Source organism: Spermophilus citellus (assembly GCF_964194105.1).
Source record: "Spermophilus citellus genome assembly, chromosome: X".
NCBI lineage: Eukaryota > Metazoa > Chordata > Mammalia > Rodentia > Sciuridae > Spermophilus > Spermophilus citellus.
Genome location: NC_138190.1, coordinates 24,705,847 through 24,720,298, shown reverse-complemented (window position 1 = coordinate 24,720,298; position 14,452 = coordinate 24,705,847).

The following is a 14,452-nucleotide window of genomic DNA, read 5'->3' as shown; positions in this document are numbered from 1 at the left end:
TGAATATTGTTAGTTTTCCCATTTCCCTCTCCCTTATCTATATGTATTCTTGACCTGGAACATGTAAAGGGTCTTCTGTATCCTCAAAAGAATGTTACAAACTCTAGGGTCCCATAATTTCAAATTCTGTAAACTCGTTCACTAGAACTCTAGCTCCATGGTGGCTTCACTGCTCTCTCCTCTAGCTCAAGAGTTGACAAATTATGGGCTTGTTTCAAACTCCTAGAGCTAAGAATGACTTTCTCATTTTTAATTATATTACTTAATTTTCCTTTGTAGTGTTTTGCTTGATATAGTACTTATTTTTATATTTTCCTTAATGTGCTTCCCCATATTCCAAACATTTCTGGCACATAGTAGGCATCCAATTAATATCTGTCAAATGGATTAATATGTTTGGCCATGTTGGATACTACAACTAGTGGTCAAAGTAAGAGACCATTAATATAAAAATCAGATAATTCTTTTCTTTGTTTTGTTTTGGGTAGGGGTACCAGGGATTGAACTCAGGTGCATTTGGCCACTGAGCCACATCCCCAGCCCTATTTTGTATTTTATTTAGAGACAGGGTCTCACTGAGTTGCTTAGTGCCTCACTTTTGCTGAGGCTGGCTTTGAACTCGTGATCCTCTTGCCTCAGCCTCCCAAGCCACTGGGATGACAGGCCTGCACCACTGTGCCCAATGTTGATTTTCTTTATCAAAGATGATTCCTGTCTATCTAATCTATCAATCCAATCTTATCTATCTCTGTCTATCTATCTACTTGTCTATTTTGCATTTGTCTTGTGTGCTTTTGTGGTTATATAGAAAAATTTGTTGCCAAGACAATGACAAGAAACTTTTTCCTGGTGTGTTCTTTTAAATTAAACTCTACTTGTTCTTTTAAATTAAATTTACAATTTATTTATCTATTCTACTGTTAATGGATATTTGGGTGGGTTCCAGTTTTTTGGTTATTATAAAGATAGCTATTCTGAAAAAAAAACATTCTTTACTAATTTGTTACTGATGTATAGAAGTATGACTGCTTTTCACTTAAAATTATTAAGCCTTCATCGATGGGTGAAATAAGTTTGTTATGTTCCTTTATTGTAATTTTTTTATGTAGATTTAAAGTAGTTGTTTGTTTATTTAATTTTGTTAGAGCTGGGGATTGAACCCAGGGCCTCATGCATGCTGAGCATGTGCTTTACCACTGTGCTACATCCCCAGTCTTTATGTTGTTTTGATATCATAGATTAGCAAGGTTAATTGTGGGGAGAAATCCTTTTTCTTCTCATATCCTCTTGGGAAAATTTGAATGAGATTAGCATGATCTGTTCTGAGCTTGATGTTTGCTTTAAAGGAAGATTTTAAATTAGTGCTTTAATTTCTTTAATATTATGGAACTATCCATGCTTATAATATGTTCTCAAATCAATTTTGGCAAGTTATACTTTCCTAGGAATTTTTCCATTTTGCCTAACTTGTTAAAGTTGCTGGGTGTTAATTATCTTTATAATGTTGGTGCTTCTTTTTCATTTATCCCTTTTATTTTGGTGCCTCCTCTCTGTGTCTTTCTCTGTCTCTGTCTTTCTCTCTCTCTCAATGAATGTTGCTGGAAATCTGGCTATTTTGCAAGCTTCCCCCCACCAAAAAAATAAAGCAAAAGTTACATAATATAAATACAAAAAAGGAAAACACATCAATATATTTGATTTGATTTTTTGAGCATTATACTCTCTCTCTCTCTCTCTCTCTCTCTCTATATATATATATATATATATATATATATATTTTTTTTTTTTTTTTTTTTTAGAAGGGGGACTAAGAATTGAACTCAGGGGCACTTGACCACTGAGACACATCCCCAGCCCTTTTTTGTATTTTATTTAGAGACAGGGTCTCACTGAGTTGCTTAGTGCCTCACTTTTGCTGAGGCTGGCTTTGAACTTGCAATTCTCCTGCCTCAGCCTCCTGAGATGCTGGGATTACATGCATGTGCCACTCTTCCCATCACAGCAATGTAGTTTTGAAGGAAAAAAACTTTTACAAATTCTTATAATTCAGCATAATTAATTTCCTTATTCTGTATAGTTATAATGTACTAATAAAAAATAAAAATTCCTATAATTCCTTTTACTGTATTATTTTTTAATTTTAGCTGACAAATAATAATTGCATATATTATTTGTTTATTAAGCACAATGTGATGTTTTGATACATATTTATTTTTTGGAATAATTAAATCAAGCTAATTAACAAATACATATTTTAGAGATGAAGACAGACCAACACCATCTTGTGGACTCCATATTGTTTGCCTAATGCCAGGAGGAAAAGTAAACCCTAAAGACTTTTTAGAAACAATAGTAGATTTGAAGAAGATTTAAAATCTAAAGTCATCCAAATACAACTATTTAAATTATTTAAATTAACTTGATGGAATTTACAAGGTTGGACTAAAATTTAATTTTTATTCTATTTGTAGAGTGAAGAAAAATATAGCAGCTATACAAAATAAAAGACATATTGTAAATGACATAGCATAAGCAAGATCATTTATTAACTTCAGTGTAATTTATTATCATCAACAATTAATGTATGATTAAACATCAATTAAAGAAGAATGTTTACGTAGTTTATATATAGCATTAAGTGAGGTATTTTGCAAATTTATGTAAAGTACTATTTGTGAATATTACACCATAGTGTAAAAAATGATTATGCGGGGCTGGGGATGTAGCTCAAGTGGTAGTGCGCTCGCGTGGCATGCGTGCGGCCCGGGTCCGAGCCTCAGCACCACATACAAACAAAGATGTTGCGTCCGCCGAAAACTAAAAAACAAATATTAAAAAATTCTCTCTCTCTCTTTAAAAAATGATTATGCTATAATATTAAGTGAAAAATCAATACATGATTTTGTATCTCCAGCATAATTTAATGTTTATATTTTAAAAATGAAGTCACCTTTGCATAGAAAGTAGGATGGAAGAAGTAACACATAGTAGTCTACGTAATTTTATTGCTAATGGAACTAGGCATAATTTTTTGGATCTGTTTTTTATTTTCCAAATTATCTTTGTTTTAAAAAAGATTTAGTTGTAGATGGACACAATACCTTTATTTTATTTGTTTTTATTTTTTATGTGGTGCTTTGGATTGAACCCAGTGCCCTATGCATGTTAGGCAAGTGTTCTACCACTGAGCTACAACCCCAGCCCCTGCCACCCATTATCTTTAATGATAACAAACTGTATTTATAATGTTGATTTTGAAAAACTTACATTGGAGTATATAATTATTGAAGTGTCTTCTAGGTTTAAGATTCAATGATTTTAAGAACTGAAAGCCATTTATTAAAAAATCATATAAAGACATGAATGATGCTTGCACAATAATTTGAATCACTTTTGCTTATTATAGTTGATGTCTAATAAATTGGGGTTGGGGGTATAGCTCAGTTGGTAGAGTGCTTGTCTCACAAGCCCAAGGCCCTGGGTTCAATCTCCATCACTACTACTACTACTACTACTACTACTACTACTACTACTAAATGTAAGTCTCCATTTCTGAGTTATAAATAACAGTAATTATTTTCTGGGATATAAGCAAAGACTGAAAAACTTCAAAGAAACAAGGTCGCTTGTTAAACTTAAGGTAGACCTACAATGGGGATATGCATGTTTAGAGGGGAGAAAAAATGCCATTCAGAAAGTGAAGCCATATAAAAGATACTTCAGGTTTCCAAGAACCAAAGGCTTGCATCCCAGTACTTTTTTTTTATAGCGTTTTTGGTAGTGCCCCCCCACACCCCAGGAGAATTCTGAAAAACAATGTGATGCTATAATATGGACTTGTTTATTTATTTATTTTTAGCACTATAGCATTTTTCTTGTTAGCAATACAATTTAGAAAAACTCATGAGAAATGAAGTAATTGAAGAAGCCATTTTGTTTCCCTTATCTCACCAAGGATAGAAGATTTGGAAAAACTATGTCTATTAGATATGTCTGGGAACTTCAGTGTAGCAACACAGAAAAGTTTATAGAATGGGAGGGTAATGCTGTGTGTGTGTGTGTGTGTGTGTGTGTGTGTGTGTGTAAGAACAGGACCACTTATTCTCAAATTCAGTGTCACTCAAATTGTGTTCCACATGGCTCTGCTGTTCTGCAGATTACTTTTAGTAGAAAAATAGTTTTAAGTAGTTCATGCACAGACATTTGGCATAATTTTTAAAAATAGTTTTGTGTTTATTTCTTCTCTCTCTTTTTATAGTATTAGGGATCAAACCCAGGGCTTTGCACATGCTAGGCAAGCACCCTATCACTGAGCTATGTCCCCAACCCTTTCTAGAAGATTTTGAGACAGAGTTTCCTCTAAATTGTCCAGGCTGGCCTTGAACATACAATCCTCCTGTCTCAGTCTCCTGAGTAACTGGGATTATGGGCATGCACCACCGAGCCCTGTTAAGTGTTATCTGCCATTCTGAATTATACATTTGTTAATACAGGAACCCTCTCCTATCAACTTTTGTATTTTAGTGCAATTATTCCTCAAATCCTCCTAGATTCTTTAAAGTATCAGTACCTCTTGGTGCTTTATGATCTCCACTTTGTTATCTTTTGTTAGAGGGATACCAAAGTGTGATATAGGTGTCCCGATGTTCTACAGCCATTTAAAAAAAATCTAGATTTTCATTATAGCCACTTTTTCTTTTAAGGACCCAAGAATCTTTTTTTTTTTAATATTTATTTTTTTGTAGTTATACACAATAACATTTTTTAAAAAAAAATTTTTATGTGGTGCTGAGGATCGAACCCAGGGCCTTGCACATGCAAGGCGAGCGCTCTATTGCTGAGCCATAACCCCAGCACCCCCCCCCTCCACTAAGAATCTTTTTTAGATGGAGGGATGAGTTCAAATGACTGCCATCACTCTGTACTCAGAATTACTACTGTCTCTCAGTGACCACAGCTTTTGGTATTAGTTGAAAATCTTTATGATTGATATTAGGTTTCTATAGTCTCCAGGTGCTTCAGCATTAATTAGTCATTTTCAGTAGCTTTGTTATTGTGTCAAATTCGCTGTGCTTCTGTCTATTCTCAAAATGAGATATTTCCCAGGAGCTTTGCAGTCTCTTAACACAAATAAACTTCTGACTGTTTCAACAATTATGCAGACAAGTCTCTATTCCTGATTGGTTTTTATCTGCTGCCAGGAATCTAGCTTCTGCTGTTATTGCTGCTGCTATGGCTACTATCAGTACAACAGTATTTATGTGTATAGCACGTTTTGATTGACAAAAGAATTTCTAATCAATGAGTTCACCCCGTGTTCTCTAAAATCTGTGAGATAGATAGTATCATCACTCTTATGAGAATTTTTAGTTTCCTTTTCAAGGCTGTTGTGATGATCATAGATATAAAGAGAGGATGAGAAGGGTGAGAGGAGGAGACTCAGAAAGAAAGAGAATGTATATTTTAAAATATAATAATTATATATTTCTTTACAATTATATTATTTATACAATTAATTATATCTCATATGTTAACTATAATGTATATGTGCAACTCTCAAGAATGTTGACTAATTTAAAAACCCTACCTCACTGAACATCTCAAGTGAGTATGAACACATATCTTTGGTGGTTGGTTTTTTTTTCAGGTTACATTTACTTATTATAATAAAATTATTACTTCAATTGAGTGGAAATCTACCCTTCTATAAAGTATAGCCATTCTTTTTTTAATAAATAAATTTTTTTTTTCTTGAAAGTTCTGGGAATTGAATCCAGGGCCTCACACATGCTAGGGTAGTATTTTATCTTTGAGTTACATTTCTACCCCAATAGATCATTTTTGAGAGTGATGAATATATCAGTTTTTGTAGTAGCCATGATTTCTTGGATGTATTAAAACTTATTGTATTATACAGTTTATTTTTTAAGAGAGAGAGAGAGAAGAGAGAGAGAATTTTTTAATATTTATTGTTCAGTTTTCGGTGGACACAACATCTTTATTTTATTTTTATGTGGTGCTGAGGATCAATCAAACCCAGCGCCCTGCGCATGCCAGGTGAGTGCGCTACCACTTGAGCCCATCCCCAGCCCCAGTTTATTTTTATATGTTTTTAAATATAAGCAATTTGTAAAATGTCAGATACCTCAATAAACTGTTTTTTTTTAAAGAGAGAGGAGAGAGAGAGAGAGAGAGAGAGAGAGAGAGAGAGAGAGAGAGAGAGAATTTTAATATTTATTTATTTTTTTTAGTTATTGGCGGACACAACATCTTTGTTTGTATGTGGTGCTGAGGATCGAACCCCGGGCCGCACGCATGCCAGGCGAGCGCGCTACCACTTGAGCCCCATCCCCAGCCCCAATTAACTGTTTTTAACAAAGGAAATATGGAAGATCCTAGGATATAAAAGAAGTGCTCCTTTATATTATCATAATCTCACATAACTACTGGGATATTGAGAAACTATCTAGTTCATGTCTTCTGGAAGACCTCATGAAAATAATTTATGGAGTGAGTTATCAAGCCATTTTTTTTCTTTTAAGTTTTTTTTTGTACCATGGATTGAACTTAGGGGCACTTAACAACTGAGGCACATCCCCAACCTTTTTTGTATTTTTATTTAGAGAAAGGGTCTCACTGAGTTGCCTAGTTACCTTGCTAAGTTGCTGAGGCTGGCTTTGCTCCTGCCTCAGCCTCCTGAGTTGCTAGGATTATAGGCGTGTGCTACTGTGCTCCGCTTTTTTAAAAAAATCTTTTTACCTATGGATTCTGTGACAAATAATGAGAATTCTCTGGAGGCTACATTAGATGGTATGGCTCCTTTTTAAATAAGAAGACATTTAGTTGACTCCTAAAATATGAGAAGCCTTTTAGGATAGTCATGTGGTTATTGAATAGATTCTGGAAGAAGTCACCTTCTTGGGAAAGGATGCTCTGGTGCATTGGGCTTTGAAAAAAAGCATGGGGTTTGGAATTAAATGAGGCTGTTTGTTTAGCAAATTATTTACTGTGTGTCCACAGAAGATGTGTAAACAGCATTTCAGTGGATTAGACAAAGGGGAATTAAGGGAAGGGTGGGGGGATGGGAATCTTAAAGATAGTAGAATGAATTGGACATAATTTTCCTATGTTCATATGCAAATACCCAACAGTAAATCTCCACATCATGTACAACCATAAGAATGGGATCTTAATTAGAATAAGTTATACTCCATGTATGTATACTGTATCAAAATATACTCTACTGTCATGTATTTCTAAAAAAAACTAATAATAATAATAATAAAGACCAAAAATACCTGCCCCCACCAAAAAAAAAAAAAAAAGATTTGAGAACACTTATGAAACTTTGTTGACAACTATACTTATTAGTATTATTTTGGGGATTAAATGGAAATTTTAGTGGCATTTCTATTGTTTTCTACAAACATCAATCAATTCTCTAAATCCTCTTAAATAAATAGATTCTATCTATCTATCTATTTATCTATCTATCTATATACATATATATATTCATATATCTGACATTTATAAATTTACAACATATTATCCAACAGAATTGGATTACAGATGCCATATATGAGGCTGAGGTTGCAGCTCAGTGGTAGAGCGCTTGTCTAGCACGAGTGAGGCACTAGGTTCAATCCTCATATTGTGTCCATCTACAACTAAAAAGAAAACAATAACAACAGATGTCATCTATTGAAAAATTTTTCAGTGCTGGGGATCAAATCCAGGACCTCACATATGCTAAACCAGCACTCTACCTCTGGTCTACATTCCAATTTCTTATACTGAATTATTTAAATATTTTTATTCCATATTTAGAAGATTAAAGTTCAGACAAACTTAATGCTTTTACCAATGCCACAATGATAGTCAAGGAAGTGAGCAAAACTTTTCCTAGTTGAGCACATCAGCTCCCAAGCTCTCTTAACGCAAGATATATAATTGGGAGAAAGTTGAGGGTTAGGCAGTGGCATAGACATCTTTGATTGCATTGTGATTTACCTGGCACATAAGATGGTTTAATCTGTTTGGAAACTAACAATGTGCATACCTTTTATTTTCAACTCCCGGAAGTATTAAAAAAGCAAGAAGAAGGAAACAGGTTTCATGAATTCCACTTTGAATGAAATCTGGAGATGAATAATATATTTTTATGTATTTATATAAATAGTTCAATTTTTAAAGAGAGAGAAGGGAGAGAATTTTTTAATATTTATTTTTTTTAGTTTTTGGTGGACACAACATCTTTATTTTATTTTATGTGGTGCTGAGGATTGAACCCAGTGCCCCACACATGCCAGGTGAGCACTTTACCACTTAAGCCACATCCCCAGCCCAATAAATAGTTCATTTTATATGAATTTTTATACGTCTAATACAGGAAGCTGAAGTTGTATAGGGAAGACAGGAAGTGGACAGAATCTTGAGAATGGTGAGAGGGACCAATAGTGGAAACTCTTGGAAAATTCCAGAAAAAAATATACTTCAGGAAGGTAAGGGACTTATTTGGATGTGGTAAAGCTATATCCATTGTTTGTGACCATAGGTGCAGGAACTGGGTCAACTGTCCTGGTGGCAGAAGCTCTGAGAAATTCAGTTTGGGTCAGAGAAGTATAAGAATAGGGGCTATGAAAAGAATTATACAAATGAGTTAAAAATTGCAGGAAGCAATTTGTCTTTATTACAGCAGAGATTCAATCTTTGGACTGTGAAGCTGCCCTCATCTCCTATGCTATCCGCAGCTGATGCCATAAGAATAGAAAAAGAAAAGGCAAATATGTTATACAAAAACCTTGTTCAATCAAGCAACAAATTTAACACACAAAGAACACTCACCAGAAAGATATTGCCTTATAATCAGTGAAAACTATACTGAGCATGGTGGCACACACCTCTAATTCCAGTGACTCAGGAGGCTGAGGCAGATTCTAGGGCAGCCTCAACTAGTTAGTGAGACCCTGTCTCAAAATAAGAAATAAAAAGGGTTGGGGATATAGTCCAGTGGTCCCTGGGTTCAATCCCAAGTATAGACGAAAAAGGGCCAAGGAAAATTGTGACCAACAGACATGACTGGTGTCTGCTTGATACCTTTAGGACTCATAGCTCCTGAACACATGGAGAGCTTTGTGCTGAAAACTCCTGTGACTTTTTTTTTTTTGAGGGGGACTGACAGGGTCTCACTGAGTTGCTCAACACCTCGCTGTTGCTGAGCTGGCTTTGAACTCTCAATCCTCCTGCCTCAGCCTCCCAAATCACTGGGATTACAGGCGTGTGCCACCACACCTGGCCCTGTGACTTCTCTGCTTGCTTTTCCTACATGCAGGACAAGGTAGAAGTGCCAGGTAATTTCTATCTTCAGGAACAGACCTCAATCAATAACAGATAGCAAAGCCTCATCTTTGTAGTATGACAATTGGTGCTGATATGAGTTCTACATCCTTATTACTCATCATCACCTTGTTAGAAATGTACTCTCAAACTTCATCTCAGCTGCGCTGAATGAAAACCTGTATTGTTAAAGAGATTCAGGTAATTTGTATGCATTTTAAACTTTGAGAATCTCTGTTATATATAATCTCCTAGAGGACTCCAGCAGGCTTAAAATCCACTTGTCCATTGTACTAACCTGCTCATTATGCACACTGTAATGGCTGACATCCCTTCCTTGTCTTGGTTTACCAACCTCACACCAGTGTTTCTTGGGATTGTTCCCCAAATAATCAACTTGTCCTTACATCCTTGTTTTAGGGCATTCTTCTGAGGACACCCAATGCATGATAGTGACCAAACATTTGATGAGCAAATATTGGTGACCTAATTATATTTTTAAAAAATATAATGAACATGATTGGCTTTTTGAAGAAAAGTCACAAAGGAGGAGTTTGAGAGATCAAGGAAAAAGATGAAAAGACACCAGAAAGATAAAAATATGAGTTCGCAGAACATGGTAGAGTATTAAAAAATGACAGAATTATAGAAATAAATGGTGAAATTGGAAGGAATTGATCATAGACAGTAAATAAGCAATAGGGAAATAGAAGGTAGAAATGAATATAGTAAGAGTATAGTGGTGTTTGCCAGAACATGGGGGCAGGGGAAGTGGGGAGAATATTGGTCAAAGAATACAAAATTTCAGTTGTTTAGGAGGAATAAGGTCACTTCTATTGTGGTGGATATAGTTAATACCAATGTATTGTATAGTTGAATGTCCTTTAGAAAGTGGATTTTAAATGTTCTCACCACAAAAAGTAAGTATGTGAGGTAATGCATGTTAATTAGCTCAATTTATCCATTTCCAAATGTGTATTTTATTAATGTATATTAAAACATTATGTTGTATACCATAAATATATGCAATTTTATTTGTCACTTAAAAATCATACAATTTAAATAATATTGGTAGAAAGGAGGAAAGGGAAACGAAAAAAGCAAGTGAATTTGAGTTATTTCTTTGCAGATGGCACTTGCATTATTGTCTGGAATGATCAATATTTTGTTAGAATATATCAGAATCTGTGCTGCAGTTGTGGCTCAGTGGTAGTTCACTTACCTAGCATGTATGAGGCACTGGGTTCGATTCTCAGCACCACATGCAAATAAATAAAATAAAGGTCCATCAACAACTAAAAACAAATATTAAAAAATATATATTAGAATATTCTCTTTTTTCCCCCAAATCAAGTCCATTTACTTTATTTTAGCAAGAGAGGCCATGTTCAGGGATCACAAAAAACACTCATGTTTATAATGTAGAAGGGTCATGGGATCAACCGTCTAAATAATCAAGCAGTCAATTTGGTGGAACAACCACTTTTTCTCATTTTTCACTGAATTCACTCGATAAGCTGCCTAGAGATGTAAACTTAAAGGCAAAAACAATGGGAAAATGTCAGAAGAAAACCCACTGTCACTGAACACAAAATTTCCACAAAAGGGGAAATTTAAAGTAAAGGCTCTGATTGGTTTAATGGGAGGTTTTTCTTTTTCTTTTTTTTTTTTTTACACAAATGTAACATACTTTTTCACTTCCCTTGTTGTACATGAAGTAGGATCACACCATTAGTGCAATCATACATGTGTCTAGAGTAATGATGTCTGTCTCATTCCACCATCTTTCCTACGCTCATGCCCCCTTCCCTCCCTCTCCTCCCCACCCTCCTCAGAATATTCTTTAATAACAAAGTGAACCACCAGGAATGAACCATTTAGTTGCAACCTGTTAGGGAAGAGGATTTAGGAGTCCAAATATTTCAGTGTAATTGAGGCCACAGTTTGATTTGATGAATAAACAATAGTCTCTCACTTCGTGTTGCCTTATATGAAATTTAAACCACAATGCTTCACATTGCTGAAAGTGATTTAAAACAGAATTTATCATAAAAGCACATACTTCTATAAAAACTTTTGCATAAAGAAATCATAAAGTGGTCTTTTATAACACTATAGTTTTTCCTTTCATGGAAGAATGAACATCCAAGTAGCTAGAGGGATACAGGAGTGGAAGGAAGGGGGGCCTTGTCACTCATGAGTACATAATGATTCCAACAATTGTGCTCATTTAGAGTGTACCATAATAATTAACCTCAAAAAATTACTTTGCATTAAGTAATATCATAGAAAGAAGTGTTAAAAGAGTAAAAGCCTTCAAATGTAGAGTGCATAACTAATTTTAAATTAGCACTAAGGAAATTCATCAACATATTCTGTAGGCAGCTCACCTGGATACCTCAGACAAGTCAGGAATAAACATCTCAACTGAAAGAAAATTTTGCTGAAAATGTGCTTTATGAGATGTTCTTTTCATACTGTTTTCTTCTCCCTAGAGAAGGCAATGCTTTGTGAAGTTACCTAATGGACCGAGAAAACTCACTGAATGAGTGACTTCTAGAACAAGAAGTTCCAAAGCAGATATCTCAGGAATCATACTCCCTACAGTAATCATCTACATGAGAGACAGAAATGCATTCACGTATTTGATCTATGTTAGGCCATATACTTCTCTACCAAAAAGAATTGATATGATTGTCAGCTTTTTCAAATTTGAAAATCCTTTTTTAATCAATACTTAAGATTCACACATGTTGGGGCTGGGGCTGTGGCTCATTGGTAGAGCACTTGTCTAGCACATGTGAGGCCCTGGGTTTGATCCTCAGCACCACATAAAAATAAATAAATGAAATAAAGGCATTGTGTCTATCTTCAACTAAAAATATATTTTTAAAAATATTCACACATGTTGAAAACATGTGCTATATTCTATATTTTTTCTGGTCAGCATCCTTTCCCCTTATTGAAGTCCCAGTACATTCACTTTCCTCAGGTGAATTATCCCTCCTTTTTCTACTCTCAGTCCATTCATGTTGTATGATTTTGACCACACTTGGCTCTAGTGATAGACATATATCTCAGGCCTGGCCTATCAGAATAGCCCATGTGCCTTTCCACAATGATTATATCAGGGTGGACATAGGATGCCCCATTTGAGATAATATCAGAACCCTTGCTGGGACTGTTGAGAGTGAGAAAATCCCTTCTGTCCTGGACTGCTGGGATTTGCTAATATAAACTTGTAGCTGCTGATAACTACCACCACAATGGTAAAGTATCCATGGGAATAAAACTCAAAGGCAATATATAAAGCTTAGATATTTAAAGAGATGGATCCCATTTTCTTAGTTTGGGCCACTAGATCTATTCATGCCTGGATTTATCCATATTCATTTCAGTTAAATGGGCCCATCAATTTCCTTTTTCATTTGAATTGGGTTTCTGTTAATTGAAAGCAAGATTTGTTTCTAATATAAATGCTTTGCAATGGTATTTCATCTTACTAATCACAGTAGCAAGTAATATTTAAAATATTAGCACAAATATTCATGAGACCCATTATTTAGTTTCTGTGAAATTAACACTCTGCATATATGAATGTGTAGACCTTTTGCAATTAACTACCACAAGGGGTCAGAGTGTCATAGGTTTGGAATCACTATAATTTAAATTTCAGAAGTCACATAGACATAGATTAAGGCCATGTTTATACAACTGAAATGTGGAGTAGGATATGATTATCTTGAAAATCTAGTGGGGATTAGAAAGCTAATCAACACTGCATTTTTCTCTCTCAGCTAGCATAGTTTCAAAGTCAAATATAGCTTGCATCTAAAAAACATGCACTGTGGTAAAGATGGTGTTTTATATTGATCGAAAATACTCCAGGGAAGGCAGTACAATTTTATTTTAGCATGTAGAATATTTAGAACTTCAATAAGACCACAAGGTATTATTCAATAAAATAAGTTCATTCTCAATGTCGACTTAAAAAGAATCATGAGGATATGTACATAGCTAAGGCTATTTTTTAAGCATCTTTTTATTACTCTGTAAGTTTGCCAAGCTAATCTACTGTATTTCAGGTACCTCCAAACACATTATTTCATTTAATTCTAACAGTAATTCTGTAAGGAAGTGAAACTGAAGTTATTGAGATTATGTAGAACTCTATGGTAGGTGACATGTAACTATATATATGTTTTTATTTTAATTTAATACTACTAGGTGAGTGTTATTATAACTATTTTATATCTAAGAAAATTAAGGCTAAAATGGTTAACAAATTGGCCTAGTTTGTGTATTTAATCTATAGCAAAGCTCAGCAAAGTTTTTTGGAATCAAGATCCTTTCTATTTTCTACCTTTTAAAATTTTGAATAAACCCAAATAGGGTCTCTGGTTGAAGCAGAATTAATGAGTAAAGATTCACTTTGTCAGATTAGTGGATAGTAAGGTCTGGTATATCTTTATTTCTTGCCTTCCTATTGATTTGGATTATTGAAAAGAATTATATTTATTTGATTCTAATGCACATCAGTGGATTAAATCATACCACCCATTTCTCCCTCCCTTTCCTTTTTTCATTTCTTGCTACTGTTCTTCATTTTTCCTCCTTTTCATACTAATCCATCATTCTTCTTTTTGCTCCCCTACTCCTTCTTTATATTTCTGTGGTGACTTAATGGAAGGAAAATGTTGCTTTACTTAATGCATCACATTTTTAAAAAATATTTATTTATTTATTTTAAGTTGGACATAATATCTTTATTTTATTTCTTTATTTTTATGTGGTGCTGAGGCTCGAAACCAGGGCCTCGCACATGCTAGGTGAGCGGTCTGCCACTGAGCCACAACCCCAACCCCTAATGTATCACATTTAAAAAAGAATTTTTCTTAGTTGTAGTTGGATACAATACTTTTATTTCATTTATTTATTTTTATGTGGTGCTGAGGATCAAACCCAGGGCCTCACATGTGCTGGGTGAGCACTTTACCACTGAGCCACAACCCCAGCCCCTAATGTATCCTATTTTTTTTACTTCATTCCTTCATCTGACAAAGGAGACTTTTTGTGCTTGTGCAGTGCTGAGGATTGAATTCAGGGCCTCACACAT